Source organism: Typopeltis vanoorti, chromosome 4, assembly GCF_054136105.1.
Source record: "Typopeltis vanoorti isolate ZY-2024b chromosome 4, IOZ_Tvanoo_1.0, whole genome shotgun sequence".
Classification (NCBI taxonomy): Eukaryota; Metazoa; Arthropoda; class Arachnida; order Uropygi; family Thelyphonidae; genus Typopeltis; species Typopeltis vanoorti.
The window spans coordinates 4,230,481-4,247,904 of NC_143552.1; positions in this window are offsets into that span (position 1 = coordinate 4,230,481).

Here is a 17,424-nt window from a genome sequence, read left to right on the forward strand (position 1 = left end):
ATAATAACGCACATATGACATGTTTTCCAAGCGGTACATGAAACAAATATCAGATGCTTTGCAGAGAAAAAAAGGAACAGGGGTTCAGAATTAGTGATAGTGGTAGGCATAAATGACTTGAATAGTGAGATAAATATTGTGCAAAGGGATTTGAAGAAGTTTTTGCATGAGGCGAAGGATAATAGTGTCATTCGGCCATTTTTTTATTCAGCCATCTTTTCATTCAGTATCATTACTATCCTTTTATCTTCGATGGTACCATATTACTATCGAAGATAAAAGGATAGTAATGATACTGAAAGAAAAGATGGCTGAACTGAGTAAGGCAAAGAATATTCAGTTTGCAAATATATACAGTGAATTTGAAGAATAGTTACAATGGTTCAAAGGTGATGAATGCATTTGAATGGGTTTGGTGTTCAACATTTGTGTAGTCTACATTCAGAGTACATTGGATTCATAGAAAATTAGACATTCATTCAGTGCGAAAAGTTGCGGATGGTAACGATGTTAATTAAAATATGGGTCAGGATCAAGAAAACGGGGATAGTTTTCTTGATCCTGACCATCTTGATAGTTTTCTTGATCCTTCTGCACACTTCTCTCTTCACTTCAGAGTGAAGAGAGAAGTGTGCAGAAGCAGAAAGTACAAAGTGATAGTGTTTGGGGGAATAGCCTCAATAAGTGGGGAGCTGTCAAGTTTATATACCAATGATAGTGTTGGGAGAATAGCCTCAATAAGTGGGGAGCTGTCAGGTTTATATACCAATGTAAGAAGTGTCAAAATCAATAGATTGAATTTGTAGCATTGATCAAGTCACTATGCCCAAATATAATTGCTATAAATTAAACTTAGTTGTTTTATGATGTCTTGGTTGTCAAAACTGAAATCGTAGATTACAGAATTTTCCAAAGGATAGGAAGGTGAAGAGAGGGGGGCGTGCACTGATTATGATAGCAGAGGAATTGTGTCTTTCAAGGGTGGAAGTGGAAAATAGAAGTACGTGTGAAGATCTTGAAGTTAAATGGTGAAGAACAATAGAAGAATATATCTAATGGGATATTATTATAAGCCAGTGAATGTGCAGGACACTGGTTGCAAAATGTTTAGACAAATTATTTGGGCAAGTAAAAGGAATAATAATAATATTAAGCTGATGCTTTTTATTCCCTTATAGGGAGTTACTATCTATCGAGGCCTTTAAACCCTATCTAGCTTTTGGAGACTGTGTGGGCAGTTCAATCTCCATCGGTAGCCAATCAGAGATAGCTAGCCCATGACTATTACTAATTTTAAGCCCCCACCGATGAAGAGACAGGCAAGCAAGTGCTGCCATCTCTTGGTACCCAACCATACCAGGATATGTTACTGTCTGAATTAATGTGGGTTGTACGGCCGATTTTCTTCAGTTTAGGGGATGAAAAACCCGAGTTTCAGGGAGAAAAAACCCGTTTAGTCGTGCCAGAGATCGACTAACTCGAGAACCGGTCAAAGAAACGCATAAAAAGTTCTTCAAGTCGGCGTCTAGATTTGAACCTAAGTTAAACTTTAGGCGAACTAGCAAAAAGATGCAAACGTCACTTCCACTGAGCTACACATGGGAGATTTTAATTATATGAATATGAATTAGAAAGAAAAGATAGTGTATGTCATAAAGTGAATTTCTTGAGTTTCTGTGGGAAAACTATCTTAAGCGGTATGTGATAAAAGCAGTATGAGTTTTCGGTTATTAAATTTGGTGATGCTCTCACAGGATGTCATTGTGAATGAGATATCTACACTGCCACCTGTTGTGAATGTGATCATGAGGTTTTGGTCTGGAAGATAGTCAAACAGGAAAAGGTTATTATCAAGAAGGTCTATTTTTGGATGTATAAGGTGGGTGATAATCAGAAGCTCTGTAGTCAAGTAGTGCCAATACATTGGGTTAAAGGGTTGTGCAGAAAAGATAATGACAATGAGTGGAAAATGATAAGGCAGTATTCTGATTCAATGAATGCATAACTGTATACCAATAGTTAAGCAAATAAATGGAATAGGAAGCACATGGATGAAGAGTGAACTCAAGCAAGACGTGTTGCAAAACAAGTTTGTGGAATAGGTAACAGACCTAATAAGGTAAGTGATCAAAGACTACAAAAGCAAAAAGTTACACTCAGAGTTAAACAAGGAAAATGAGACTTTGAGAGGATATTGGCCAGTCAGATGAAAACTAATCCAAGGGAATTTTTCTGTTATGTTGCGAGCAAGAGGAAAATAATTATTGCAGGTTGACAATCTAAGACAGTTACGGTAGCAGAGTAACCATAGTAAATAATATGGTGGAATTATTTGATAAACAGTTCGTTAGAACATATCATGCTGGTGTGAATGAGGCTGTAAAATACAAAGAAGGAAGTAAAGTATTAGGAAAAATAAAGGTAAAAGAATTAGAGGTGTATCAAGTGTTGCTTAAGTTAGATACCAATAAGGCCAGCGTCAGAACAAGATAATTTCGCGCCTCGGGAAGATTCCGTGTAGACCATGTTGCAGGATCATTATACTGCAAAGTACTTTCAGGAACGAGAATAATATTTTCTTTCTCAAAGTACTTTTATAAAAACTTGAGTAACTATACATAATAAAAAAATTGTGTTCAGCTGATATTCAGATTTAACCGCAATACTTCGGAGAGGAAGAAAGTATAGCAATCCTTCCATTGCCAGGTAATTATTTTTGGAAGGAGCACAGGTTCTAAGTCCCTTGTGCTGGCCTTAGTTTTGGCGCCCTCTATGTTTGGCGCCCCGGGCGAATATCCGGTCAGCCCGCCCTTTAATCCAGCACTGAATAAGGCTGTACGAATGGGTGACATATCGCCAAGCATTTTTAACAAATGTGCAAGAGAGTTAGCCAAGTTAGCCATCTTTGTTATTTAATGAAAGACTTGCACTTGGGAAGGTTCCTAACGAGTGGAAAGAAGGGAAAATAATATCTCTCTGGATTGTTCTAAAACAGAAATTTCCAGTTACAGACCAGATTGTATATCTGCAGTTGTGGTCAAGTTTAAAGAGAAATTGGTTAAAAAAACATCAGGTAAGGCCTTTTACTCAACTATAAGGAGTAGACGAGGCCGTTTTAGCCCTAACTAACTTTTCGAGACTGAGAGGGTGGTAGCTATGACTAATTATACATGGCACCGGTGAATAGTTGCGGCAGTCAAGCACCGCAATCTCGTGGTCTCAAATCATCACACTATGTGTTTACTGTGTGAAAACAGCGTGCTTTCTACGGTCGACTTTCGTGAGTTACCGAGAGACGAAAAACTCGCTTTCCTGTGCCAGAGATCGACTAACTCGGAAACCGTTCGAAAAAAAAAGGGGGGAAGGCTTAGTTTCGGTGACTAGAATAGAGATTGAGGCAACCTTCTTTCGGGTGGTCTAGCGCCATGAACTGCAGAAACCAATTTCACCGAGGAACACAGGTTCTGGCGAAATTAGTTAGGAATGGAATACAGGATTGGGAAGATGGACATAAGATTCTCTATTGTGGTCAGCATGGGATTTTGAAGGGAAGATCTTATCTAAACAATCTTCTTCCATTTTATAATAAGGTGATGAATTTGTTGGTTAAAGGAAGTACATAAAGAGTGATTTACATTGGATAATGTAGATTCATATATCCTGATCTTCTTAGATTTGCAAACGCATTTGACAGATTACCACATGACAGATTAGAGTATAAGCTGTAGAAGATGGGATGAGATAGAAGAGTAGTTAGATGGATTTAAGATTGGCTTTCTGAACAATATCGGAAATGTGTGAATGATTTTCAGTGGCTCAGAAAAGGGGGTTACAGGGCCGTGATTCAAAGTTCTGTTCTTGTGCCCCTAATGTTTAACTTACTTGTTAATGGTAAATCAAGCAGATTTACTGGGAACTTCAATTGTTTATTGAAGATGCAATGTTAAGCAGCATTATAAGGAGTATTGCTGGCGTTATTTCTCTGAATTGAAGTTTAGCTTGAAACTCTATGAGTGGGGTTGTACAAATGATATTAATGACTGTGCAAGGGACAGTACTTTTACTAAGTACTGTATTGCTGAAGCTGTACGTCAAGAAGTGAGTGATTCTGGATTTGTGGTGGAAGACATTATTATTATTATTATTATTATTATTATTATTATTATTATTATTATTATTATTATTATTATTACCCAAGATCTCATGGAGTCAAAGACTCATCTGGTAGGTCCTTTTATCACACACACAGCTCATCATACAGTGCTTTGAACACAATCAAACTCACTGTAGACACCACACTCTCAGGCAAGGCATTCCAATCATTTACAACTCTGCACTAAAAAAACCTGCCTCTCACTCCCCTACTCACACCTTCTTTTGGGCAGTTCCGAGTAAACTTTGCAAGTGTAACAGAGAGACTGCACATTGTACATGAAATATATCGTGGAGTGTTGCTACAGATCTGGCGGCTCAGTTGCAGGGAAAGAAGAAATATATCGTTAATTTAGCCTTATGGGTTTTCAAAACATTGATTGGGTAGAAGAGAAATCTCATGATAAGCAAGATGTATTTATTGAACTGTTGCGAGATAATTTTCTCAAGCAGCATGTGAAAGAAGAAACTCGAGGAAAAAGAGAATTTGATTTGCTCATAGAGTCAGAAAGAGTCTCTGTTAAGAATATGACTATTTTACGGCCAATTGGCGATAGTGATCTTGTTTTGCTCCGATTGAAACAGGTTACATGCTGAATTACAAAGATGGAAATTATGAATAACTGACGAGAATACTATGTCTGGTCCGATGGTATCTGTTACTGAATGGGAAAATTGTCAGCAATGCATGGGAATCCATGAAAAAGTGCTTAAATCAGGTTATATCTAAATGTATCCCTAGTGTTTGATGAATAAATAGGTTGAGAGTGAAATGGATGTGCAACCTTATTAAGCAAGAGATCCACAAGAAGATGATGTGGAAAGAACATCGTGAGAGTATGGGTGAGAGGAGTTATGAAATATATAAAATTCAGGACAGAAATATAACGATTATTGTGCAGAAAATCAAATGCGACTATGAAAAGAATTTAAGTCTTGCAAGCTAAAGGCAATTCAAAAGAATTTAATCTTTACGCTACAAACAAAAGAAAGAGTGAATGTGAAATAATAACTTTACTAAATTCAGATGGTAATCGAGTGTGAGAAGCTAATAAGATTGTTCAGTTAATGAATGCTCCCTTTGCTAAAATATATCAACCAGGTGTATGTAACATGGTGCACAAGGCTACTGCTACATTAGATGAAAGGTTAGAGGTTCATGAAAATGAGTTTGAAGAGCGTTGCCTAACCTGGATAAGAATTTGTCTATAGGGACAGATGGAATATCAGCCAGTTTGCTAAAGGAATGTTCAGCCGAATTAGCTATGTCTTTCACATGTTTGTATAACTCGAGTCTCAGCTCAGGTCAGGAATGACACCACGAGAATGGAAAGAATGAATTATAGTTCCATTGTACAAGGGTGATGCAAATACTAATGTGTCTAATTTACCAACCTATCAGTATCTCTGGTGTGTTAGTGAAGATATTAGAGAAGTTGGTAAGAACTCGCATAGAGAATTGGATAGACAAACATGCAATACTCTGAAAGGAACATATATGAGCAAATTAGCAATTTGCTCAAATGTTATAACAACGTTACGGCCAAGTTGGATAAAGAGAATGGATACACAATGATAATGTTGGATTTTTTCTAAGGCATTTGATAGGATACCACACAAAATGCTGCATAAACTGGAGAATATGTGATTGGAATATAATCTCTTGACTTGGACAGGGGTGTGTCGGCACAGTGTGCAATATGTACGACGCACACAGCCGCCATGATAGTAAAGGCGCGCCAAAGATTTCAGAGGAGGAGAAAATACTTAAAAAAATATTATTCATTAATTATATCAAGATAAATTACATTTTTTTATTTTAATTATATTTTATAGATTTGGCTCAAACAAATTATTTATAATGACTTATTGTTATTATTCCTTAAGATCTTATTTTATTCTGATCCTAGTTCTAACAAGTAGTTTAGCGTAAACAAGTAAAATCTTGAACTTGGTGAGTTTACTGTTTACAGGATGACGCGCGTCTGAATTTGTTTAATCTTGTTCAAACTCGCATTTGCTCTAAACATATATAAGAAAATCTGCTGCAGTTTTTAACTTTATTCTATTTTCTGCTGTTACAGTGTACGTACTGTATTGTATCACTAATCAAAAAGGTATCAGTTGTAAGTTTTTGTAATTAGACATAGAACAGTAAAGTGCAGTGCATCGGTAATAACATAATAACAAGAACAGAAGTAAATTTGAATTTGAACTAAGATCTAAGGTAAGTTATTCATTCTTTTCTCGTACATTTAACGTAATATATTTCTTATTTTTTAATTTTGTTAAACTGTCATGGAAAAATTAAATTTTCACGCTTTTTCGCTAAAGAAATTAATATATATTTTTTAATAATTCGACATTTTCTTTTAATATTAATTTTTATTAAAGTTAGTAAATTTATACATGGAATATTCATCGTAAAAATTGTGTTTTGTACTAAGTTTTTTTTTTTTATCAAAAAAAAAAATCAGCTAACGCCTTTTTATTCCCGTATACGGGGAGTAGGCGTGGCCATTTAGCCCTATCTAACTTTTAGAGACTGAGTGGGCAGTTCAATCTCCACTGGTACCAATCAGAGATAGATGGCCCAAGGCTATCACTAATTAAGCGGTACACAGTGAAGAGAGACGGCTCAAATGTGCCGCCATCTCGTGGTCCCTAACCCTAACACAATATATTTAATGTCTGAAATAATGTGGGTTCTACGGTCGATTTTCTTGAGTTTACAGGACGAAAAACCCGAGTTTCCGGGAGAAAAAACCTGCTTGCCCGTGCCAGAGATCGACTAACTCGGGAACCTGTCGAAAAAAGGCTTAGAAAAATTTCCTCTAGTCGCGACTAGACTCGAAACCAAGTCTTCCTTCGTGCGGCCAAGCGCCGTGGTTGGCAAACGCCACATCCACTGAGCTACAGTAATGACTGGACGAATTACCATCCGGTAAAGAAGCAATTTATTATGTAGGTTCAATTTTCTCTTGCGGTTGATCAATGGGTAGAGCTGTGCTATTACTTTGGAAGATTTGGAGCCAATGAGATTGATGTGCTTGTTAAAAAGGTGTTTCTTATCCATTAATACCCCAAGATATTTGGTCTCTGATTGCCATGGGATCTTATGACTAGAGAGCAGGATGTCTTCTTTGTTGCAGACTTTTCTTCTTGAAAACAACATGGCTGAGCTTTTGAGGGGGTTCACTTGAATCCTCCAGTTGGTGAATTAGTTTGCTAGCTCATTGATACTTTCTTGGAGTCTAGTGATTGCTAAGTCAGGGCTGAGCGATCTAGCTAGAATAGCGGTGTTGTCGGCATAAAGGGCAGTAGTAATTGTTCTTGAATTGAGAGGAATATTTGCTATGTAAGTTGTGAAACGTATTGGGGCCAGAAGAGAACCCTCAGGTACTCCCACCAGAATGCGCCTTGATGACACAATTCCGTTGAGTTTTACTTGCATGTATCTTTCATTAATATATGAATATATGAGTTTCACTAGTTTAATTGGGATATTGTTTTCAATTAGTTTGAAGATAAGGCCTTGATGCCAGATCTTATTAAAGGCCTTGGCATCATCCAAAAATACAGCAGCAGTGTGAAGGTGCCAGTTAAAACCATAAGTGATATGTTCTGTTAGTCAGTGAATTTGTTGCACCGTGTTGTGAGCTTTCCGAAACCCAAATTGCTCATTTGGGATTATTTTCTGTTTGTCCACTGTTGATAGTAGTCTTGATAGGATGACCTTTTCCATTACTTTGCCAAGACAGGAAAGAAGACTGATGGGCCTGTAGCTTTGGGGAAGTTGTGGGTTATTACCAGGCTTTATCAGAGGTATAATGTCCGCGATTTTCCAATCTGTGGGAAAGTACTGGAATCTTAAAATGGAATTGGTAATATTAACTAGATGAATTGTGGCTTTCGTGGGAGTAGCTTTATTATTCTATTGGTAATGCCGTCAAGGCCAACATCTCCAACAGAAATAATATTTATTATTTTTGTTGGAGATGTGGGGGTGATGGTTTCTGAATCATCCTTAGGCTGTCTTAGTGCATTTCTAACTTTACGATGAACTTTGTAAATAAGATTGATATTTAAGTTTACATAAGATGGGCTGCACTGATTTTCCAGATTGTCAATTAGGGCTTCTACTTTTTCTTCATCTGAGTGTGCAATTCCAAGAATGGTCTTCAAAGGGGGAAGTGGTTGTCTTTTGGTACGAAGAGATTTTACAAACTTCCACATGAAGTTATCTTCTGGGTTGATTTCCCTGAGTTTTTGAATTCCCATTTGGAATTCCTGTGCATCTGGAAGGCTTCTCGAACCTGTCTGTTCAGGTTGTTTAAGGTTGTTTTGTCATGCGGGGCTCTGGTGTTGTGATATTCGCTTTCTGACTTTATTTTTGGCCTAATCAGGTCCATTATCTCTTCTGGGATGCAGCTGGGAGCTTGGAAGACAGTCGTTTGAGTGACTGATGCTATTGCTGTGTTTATTAGTTAAATTGCTTACAGCTTGGTCTATTTCTTCTTTTTTTACGAATGGCAGGGTTGGACCGATGTAAACTGGGAGAACCTTAGAGAGCTAGTCCCATGGTAAGAAAGAATGATGGAGAGAGAGCTGATCTTGAAGTCCTAACCTGAGCAGGATGGGATTATGATCTGAATTAAGCTCTTCTAATGTCTCCAGCTAGTATTAAAATTTGATGTTTCTGAGGATAACTATGTCTAATACATCAGAACTTCCTGATGGGCTGTAGTGGGTGGGCTCAGTGGGTGCAGCTACTATTGATGAGTTGAGTAACGTGTAGTTGAATAAGGTACGACCTGTGGAGTTGATTGACGAACTGAACCAGGTCGTATGTTTGGGTTTAGGTCTCCTGCTATAATTATGGAATCCGTGGAGCCGAGGATGGAGTCTAAGTCTGCTTTCATTAGTGGAATGCTGGGAGGATAGATTTTGAGTTTGCCGCTGCATAGATTTTGAGTTTGCCTGCGTTATTAGTGTGCACCTCCACATCTGTCACCTCAAGGTTTAGAGTTTGGAGGTTGGTCAGCGAGTTGTGACTTAAATAATTTTTAATAAAAATAGCTGTGCCGCCTCCACTAGAGTTAAGTCTGTCTGTCCTATATAAAATATAACCTCTTAGTTTTGGGTTGTTTGATGGTCTGAGGTGGGATTCATTGATCAAGGTTATGTCTAGATTATATCTTTTTGCGAATTCTTGCAGCTCGAGAATTTTATTTGTTAAGTTATTGGCATTCCATGCTGTTATCATGAGAGAATTTGGGTTAAAGTTTTTAAACATTATAGAGAGCTGTTAATATGGATTGGGTTTCTAGATAGAATCTCTTTCTGGAAGATGGTGAGGTAAGGTGCTTGCTTTGCTGAATTCATGTAGCATTGTTGCAAGTGACGGGGTTAAAGCTGATGTGAGATTAGAGCTTGTTCGCTCTTGCGATGAAGAAGTCTGGGTTCTTACCACTTCCGCATATGATTAGAACATGGATGAAGGTCGAGTGCCTTCCTGTGTTGCCGAATGTGAGGTATTATGATCTGGAGGGCGACCTGTTTCGTTGTTTGTGTCATTGCTTGGAGGAGCGTGGTTCGTTGTTGATCCACGGTCTTTTGGATGGAAAAGGCATCCCTTGTAATTAAAGAGATGTGGTCCTCTACAACTGGCACAGCAGACAGGTGTGGATCTGGGCTTGGTGCAGGAGTTAGTTTGATGACCCTCACCGCATTTTAGGCATCTGTAGGCAGCTCTGCACAGTTTTTGGGCATGCCCGAACATCTGGCACCTTTGGCACTACCCTGCCGATGCCTTCTTCCTTCGAGGTTCGGTTGTAATTTTAAGCTTACAAATGTCGGTAACTTCGTAGATTCTTTTTTGCGTGTTGGAGATTTCGACCAATACCAGTGCCATTGGTGTTTTATCTGACCTCAACATTCTACTGCTTTTGACTGGGGTCAATCCTTGATTGATGAGGTTAGCTGTGATCTCATCAGTTGTGATGCCCTCAGCCACTCCTCTTAGAACTATTTTTAAGTTCTTCTTGCTTGCTAGCGTAAAGGTGTGGACGGGCAATTTAGAGTTGTCCAGCATTTTCGTCATCATGCGATACGCTATGACAGTGTGGTAGGGTGAATCTTTACACCCTCTTCAGTATTTCTTGCCCAGGAGAAATTGATATTTTGTTCTCCTAGGGATCTTGAGACTGAGGTCCATTTATCTTTATCTCGAAGGATAAGTGGAGGGATCTTTTCTTTTCTATCTTGGGTGATCTGATGTTGGTGAGTTGTTAGACCATCTTCCATTCCACCTTCTGGTGTTCTGCGTCTTTTATTAGATTGTTCCTCCCGTGAACAATCTAACTGTCGGATAGTCTTTGTAGGTGGAACAGGTGTAATGTCCTCTTCGATGTCCAAATCATCATCTTCAGTGTCATTTACTTGAGTGAAGAGATTCAAGCAACCAGGATAATCCGTTTCAAATTTCTTTAGGATGAATTTGAGAATGTCAAGTGACATATCTTTGTTTAACTGTTGAATGGCGTCCTTGATATCTTTTACATTCTCCATCCTTGTGTACAATGAGGGATAATTCCGATTTCTTATTCCTGACGATTTAGGAGGGTGGTCTATTGACAAATCCCTCAGATTCACGCAAGAGTCTACCAGTTAAGCAATGTGTAATCGCAAAAATAGACAAAAAGAAGAAAGCTTACCTCTAAATATATCATTCGGAAGTCCCAACCATTATATACAGCACAGAACGTTTACCTCTTGAGATGAAAAGTTTGATCCTTTTATATCGGAACACACACGACGTGTAGCTAATGATAATGAGTTTAAAAATATGACCCCCTATTTAGGAGATAAAATTCAAAATGAAATACTCACTTTATTGGCATCAAATATTAAAAATAATATTATTAACCTGTGTCAACAAAACAAATATTTTTCAATTATTTTAGATTGTACTCAGGGCGTATCACATACTGAACAAATAAGTGTGATAGTCAGAATCGTTCATTTCAATTCAGGATATAAGTGTTGAAATACATGAACACTTTTTAGCATTCTATCCAATTTTAGATGTTACGGGGGGGGATTGACAACATCTTACTGATTTACTGAAAAAAATTAAATTTAGACATAAATAACTTAAGAGGTCAGGACTATGTTTGTAAACCTATATTTTTGCGCGGCAAAAATATAGGTTTACAAACAAGAATTTTAGATTTAAATCCCCGTGCATTTTATGTCCCATATTCAAATCATAGTCTAAACCTGATAGTTAATGACGCTGCGAATAACAATCATGAAACTATTGGGTTCTTTAATATAGTAGAAGAGTTACATACTTTTTTTTCCTGTTCTGTTTACCGATGGAATATTTTAACTACTCATGTAACTGATTTAACCTTAAAGCCATTATCTGAAACACGGTGGTCGAGCAGAATGATGCCATAAAACCTCTTTATAAATATTTACCTGAAGTGTATGATGCTTGATTTGAAATTTGTAATCACTCTTTAAAACTGGACGAACAATCCAAATATCAGGCAAAATGTCTAGGTGAAAAAATTGCTACATTTATATTTATTTGTTGTATTAGAGTTTGGTATGATATTTTAAATAAAGTGAGTTTTGTCAGCAAAATATTGCAGTCTTCATCTATGAATCTCCAACTTGCTTTAGATGCAGTGAATAATCTAAATCAATTTTTAAATGATTATAGGTCTGATGAAACTCTCAAAGAAATTGTAGAAAGCTCAAAATTAATTGCCGCAAAATTTGATGCAGAATCTGTATTTTGTGGTAGTAGACCACTAAGGCGACCTAAAAAGACAACACAATTTGATTACGAACATGAAAATGAAAATATAGTAGATCCTGAAATTTCATTTAAAATAACTTTTTTTCTCTGCATAACAGATCAAACATTAGAATCTTTGCAGGAAAGATTTACTTTATTAAAATAACATGTGAATTCATTACAGTTTTTGTATTTGTTAAGTACAGTACTTCACAAAATAAAGAATATTTATTATCTTGTTATAAAAATTTATGACAAAAATTAACACATGAGAATCATTCAGACATTGACTCAGACGATTTATGCGAAGAAATTTTACACTGTCAACCATTTATTTCTAATTTTAAAAACGATATATATCAGATAATTCAGTATATTTATTCAAACGACTTAATCACAGTTTATCCAAACTTTACAATTGCTTTTCGGATTCTTTTGTCATTACCGATATCTGTAGTATCTGCGAAAAGGTCCTTTTCTAAACTTAAAATTATTAAAAACTACTTGCGGTCCACAATGGTACAAGACAGACTTTCAAATCTTGCCATTATATCAATAGAGTCAGATATTTTGGATCAACTTGATATACATGATATTATTAAACAATTTTCATTAATGAAAACTAGAAAAGCTCAATTCACTAAGTGGTTTTTCTTTCTGTTTAAATATTTATTTTCTTATTTCTTTACCCAATAATGTTTAATATATTCCTATTTTATATTCTTGTAAGTTTATCTGTTTCTTATTTATACCTATACAATTACAAGTGACAAAGTGATTATCTTGCTAAATAAAATATAGTTATAATAGTATAATTTTGTATCAAAAAAATTTAATATTTTTCTTTTTATAAAACTCTAAGTTTATCTATTAATTTACCTAAAATTATATAAGGTGCAATTCGCAAATGATTTTCTTACCAAATAACATAAATCACTTGATTTGTTTCCAAATTATTTTTGTTGTTTTTGTTTTTGTACCCTTCTTGTATGTTTATTGTTTTTTATACTTTTTTTGTTATTTCTGCTTTTTGTTCAATAAACTTATAATTACCGTATTTTTCGGACGAACGCACCGGACGATAAGACGTACCCCAAATTTATGAGACGATTTTTAGAAAAAAATATTTTATTATACAAAGATATTTATAAATGCTTACTTAATTTTCAGAGCCTGTGTAGCTCAGTGGATGTGGCGTTTGCCAACCACGGCGCTTGGCCGCACGAAGGAAGACTTGGTTTCGAGTCTAGTCGGCGACTAGAGGAAATTTTTCTAAGCCTTTTTTCGACCGGTTCCCGAGTTAGTCGATCTCTGGCACGGGCAAGCAGGTTTTTCCTCCCGGAAACTCGGGTTTTTCGTCCTGTAAACTCAAGAAAATCGACCGTAGAACCCATTATTTCAGACATTAAATATATTGTGTTAGGGTTAGGGACCACGAGATGGCGGCACATTTGAGCCGTCTCTCTTCACTGTGTACCGCTTAATTAGTGATAGCCTTGGGCCATCTGTCTCTGATTGGTACCAGTGGAGATTGAACTGCCCACTCAGTCTCCAAAAGTTAGATATGGCTAAATGGCCTCGCCTACTCCCCGTATACGGGAATAAAAAGGCGTTAGCTGATTTTTTTTTCTTACTTAATTTTTATATTCAGTTATCTTCACTCTCGGTACTATCACTGGTCTCGTTAATGTCACCGTTCGTATCACTTTCGTCTGAACTATTGTTGTCACGCCCTTCAAAAACTGCGTCATCTTCGATACCATTCATCACATTACTTTTCCCACATTTCTTAAATGACTTTATAACCGTCTCTTCTTTCACAGCTTCCCATGAATTTTTCACCTAGGTACATACTTCTGAAATTGTTCGCAGTTTCATACGTCCTCCTGTTGTAACATCGTGATTTGGCTTTGTCATCCATTTGTTCCACTCTTCCCGCATAAAATTTTGAATGGCATATTAACAGATCCATCCAAGGGTTGTAATTGACTTGTAAGGCCTCCAGGAACGACAGCTAATTCTGTATTCATTTCTTTTAGAAGTTTCTTGGTGATTCTGTTTTATGCCCTCTGAATTGATCCCACACTAACATCGCAGGCTTTTTAAGCAGTGCACCTGGACGTTCATAATTTCATTCCTGTTTCGTCCATCCAGCCTTTCTCTTGAACGTGAATAATAATGCCGCTAGGAATTTCATCTCTCGGTAACGTTTTTCTCTTGAAGATTAACATGGGGGGGGGGGGTTAGTTCTGTTCCGTCTGTGCAACAAGCTAAAACTACAGTGCAGTGAGTTTTCTCGCGACCTGTTGTTTTGATCACTATTGATTTGGTGCCTTTTGAATCTACTGTCCGATTTGAAGGAACATCAAAAGTTAGAGGTACTTCATCCATGTTCGTAATTTGATTAAGCTTATCGTTAAATTTCCTTCTCGCTGATATGACAAATCTATGGAATTCTATAATTTTAGCTTCATAGTCAGCCGGCATTTTTTGGGCTAGAGTGGTTTTTGTACGAATGCATAACCCGTGTCTTTTCATAAATCTAAAGCACCAAGACGGTGATCCGATAAAATCTAAAATTCCATTAGCAGTTGTCCATCGTTTCGCTTCAAAAATTATCATTTTCGTAGAAACAGATATTCCAATGTTTCGATGATTTGTTATCCAATTTTTCATTTGTACTTTTAATTCTGGTTTCTAGGTGTAAACGGAATGTTTTCTTGTGTTTACATAGAAGTTTTAATTATTCCTCTTGTTTTCTCCACTCGCGAACCATTTTTCTGTTGGTGGTGGACGAAAATATCTTTCTGCTGCTCTGTTTCCATATTGTTTTGAATAATTTATCACATTTAATTTATAACTCACGTTATATGAAAGTCTTTTGTTTTATACTCATTTTTTCTAATTTAAAGATAAAAAGTTTAACGACTTATAAAATATAATTCAAATAAACCGTACAAAAGCACATATGTTTACACACTAATGATTATTGACGCTCTAAATCGGCGATTCACCCACATGCAGCGAGATAACTTATAATTTTATTAACATATTGCGCAGTGATTGAACTTTGCTAACAGCTTCGGTACAGTGTAAAGATTCGTATTTTAATGTTAACCTTTGGACCATAAAACGCACCACCAATTTTAAGTCGATTTTTCTATGTAAAAAGGTGCGTCTTAATGTCCGAAAAATACGGTAATATATTTCGTATTTCATTTTTACTCACTGATACGTTTTTATAAAGTGATTTTTTGTTGGGGGAAGGGGTATAGGGGAGCCAACTAAAGTTTTGCACACAGGCGCTGGACACTACTGGCGCACCCCTGGACTTGGATCAGGGAATGGTTGACAGATAGATATCAAAAAGTGGGGCATCCATGGATGTGAATATGCCAAATTTAATATGCCAGATGTGAATATGCCAGTTCCTGCAAGCCTACCTTAGTAGTCTTGCAGGAACTCCTTGACCAGGCAGTTTCATTCTCTATTCGAGGCCTTTCTATTAATGTAGAGAAGTCCTGCACTTTAGTTCGAGACTATAGAGTTTTCCTTGCACGGGAGGCCGGTGCATGCTTTGACCATCCTGGAAGAGTGGAGATATCTCGGTATCATGTTCATCCCAAAAGGAAGGTCTTCTTTCCCTTCTTTCCTAGAAGCTGGGATCGCTTCTTTGAGGAAAGCTCCTCTCAAGCCCCAGCAAAGACTGTTTCTCCTTTCCCACTATCTCCCACCTCGCTTTTATCACAAGTTGGTGCTTGGTAGGACATATATCTCGGTACTGTCCCGAATGGACAGGGCTATCCGCTCAGCCGTAAGATCATGGCTCCGACTGCCGCCTGACACTCCTACTGCATATTTCCACGCGAGAGTGAAAGATAGTGGACTCGGGATTCCATCACTTAGATGGCTGATCCCACACCTGTGGCAGTCCAGAATCGCGAATTTAGAACTATCTTCTTCCCCTATCTGCAGAGAAGCTTTCTATAGCCGGTTGATACAAGAAAACTTTAGGCGGGCTAAAGGCTGGTCCCATTATCAGGGTAGCTTAATTGAGTCAGCACCTGCAGAACACAAGAGGTGGGCATCTCTGCTGCACTATTCTGTAGATGGTGTTTCTTTAAAAGAGTCATATCTGGTGCCTCCCCAACATGATTGGGTAAGGGATGGCACCAGACTCCTCCCTGAATTCGAGTATATTGACCTTATTAGGTCGAGGATCAATGCCCTGCCCACTCGATCCCGCACAGCTCGATTGAGTAGTGACGACTCAAACTGTAGGGCTGGCTGCCACTACAGTGAGACATGTCTCATATAGCCCAATGTTGCTTCCGCACCCATGGGGTCAGCATGCGAAGGTATGACGCCGTGGTCTCCATTCTGAACAACCACTTTAAGAACAAAGGTTAGGTGACCGCAGTGGAACCACATTATAGGACCTCTGCAGGTTTGCGTAAGCCAGACTTAGTGATTAAAAGAGATGGTGACATTTGGGTTGTTGATGCCCAGGTGGCGGGAACAGGGCGCCCACTACCCTATAGCCATAATAACAAAGTAAATTATTATAAAAATAACCAACATCTAGTTAGTAAGATACGGGAGGAATATGGGGCAACCCCGAGGTTTACCAGCGCCACCATATCTTTACATGGCATATGGAGCGCAGATAGTTATATGGACTTAAAGCAGCTTGGGCTTATGCAGAAGGATATAACAGTTCTTTCCCTGAGGACCCTACAAGGCACATTGGTGGTATGGCGTTGCCACCAGCAAATGACTACAATGATAACTAGAACAGGCATAAGATAAAACACTTGTAAGGGCTTAGACCTATATATCAAGTCTGGATGTGATGTAAGGGCAGTACTGCCCATAATCAGTACAAAGATTAATAAATAAATAAATAACCAGTGGTGTACTCAGGGTTCAGTGCTGGGCCATTGTTCTATCTATACATTAACGACATCAGGCAGGGTCTAATATCAGAGGTGCAATTGTTTGCCGATGATGCAAAGATAGGCAGAGCAATCAGGGATGCTACTGGTATACAACAATTACAAAATAATTTGAATAGACTTTTCGTCTGGGCAAACGAAAATACCTAACAGTTTAATGTTAGTAAGTGTAAAGTTATGCACTTTGGCATGATTAGAGTTCCAGTGAACTCTAATCATACCCAATCTAATCACTTTGGCATGATTAGAGTTCGCTTTAACATCGCAATTATAATTGCGATGTTAAAGCGAACCTTGACATGTAAGGATAAGGAAGACATTTTGCCTATTTATAAGGCTTTGATAAGGCCATTCCTAGATTATAGCGCGCAGATTTGGCCTTTCGGGTTCCAAGGAGATAAAGAAGCTGTGGAAAGGGTGCAAAGAAGAGTTACAAAGATTATATCCATGGATTAAAAGATTATGAGATTTAGATTACGAGGACAGATTCCGAATATGTAGATTGTG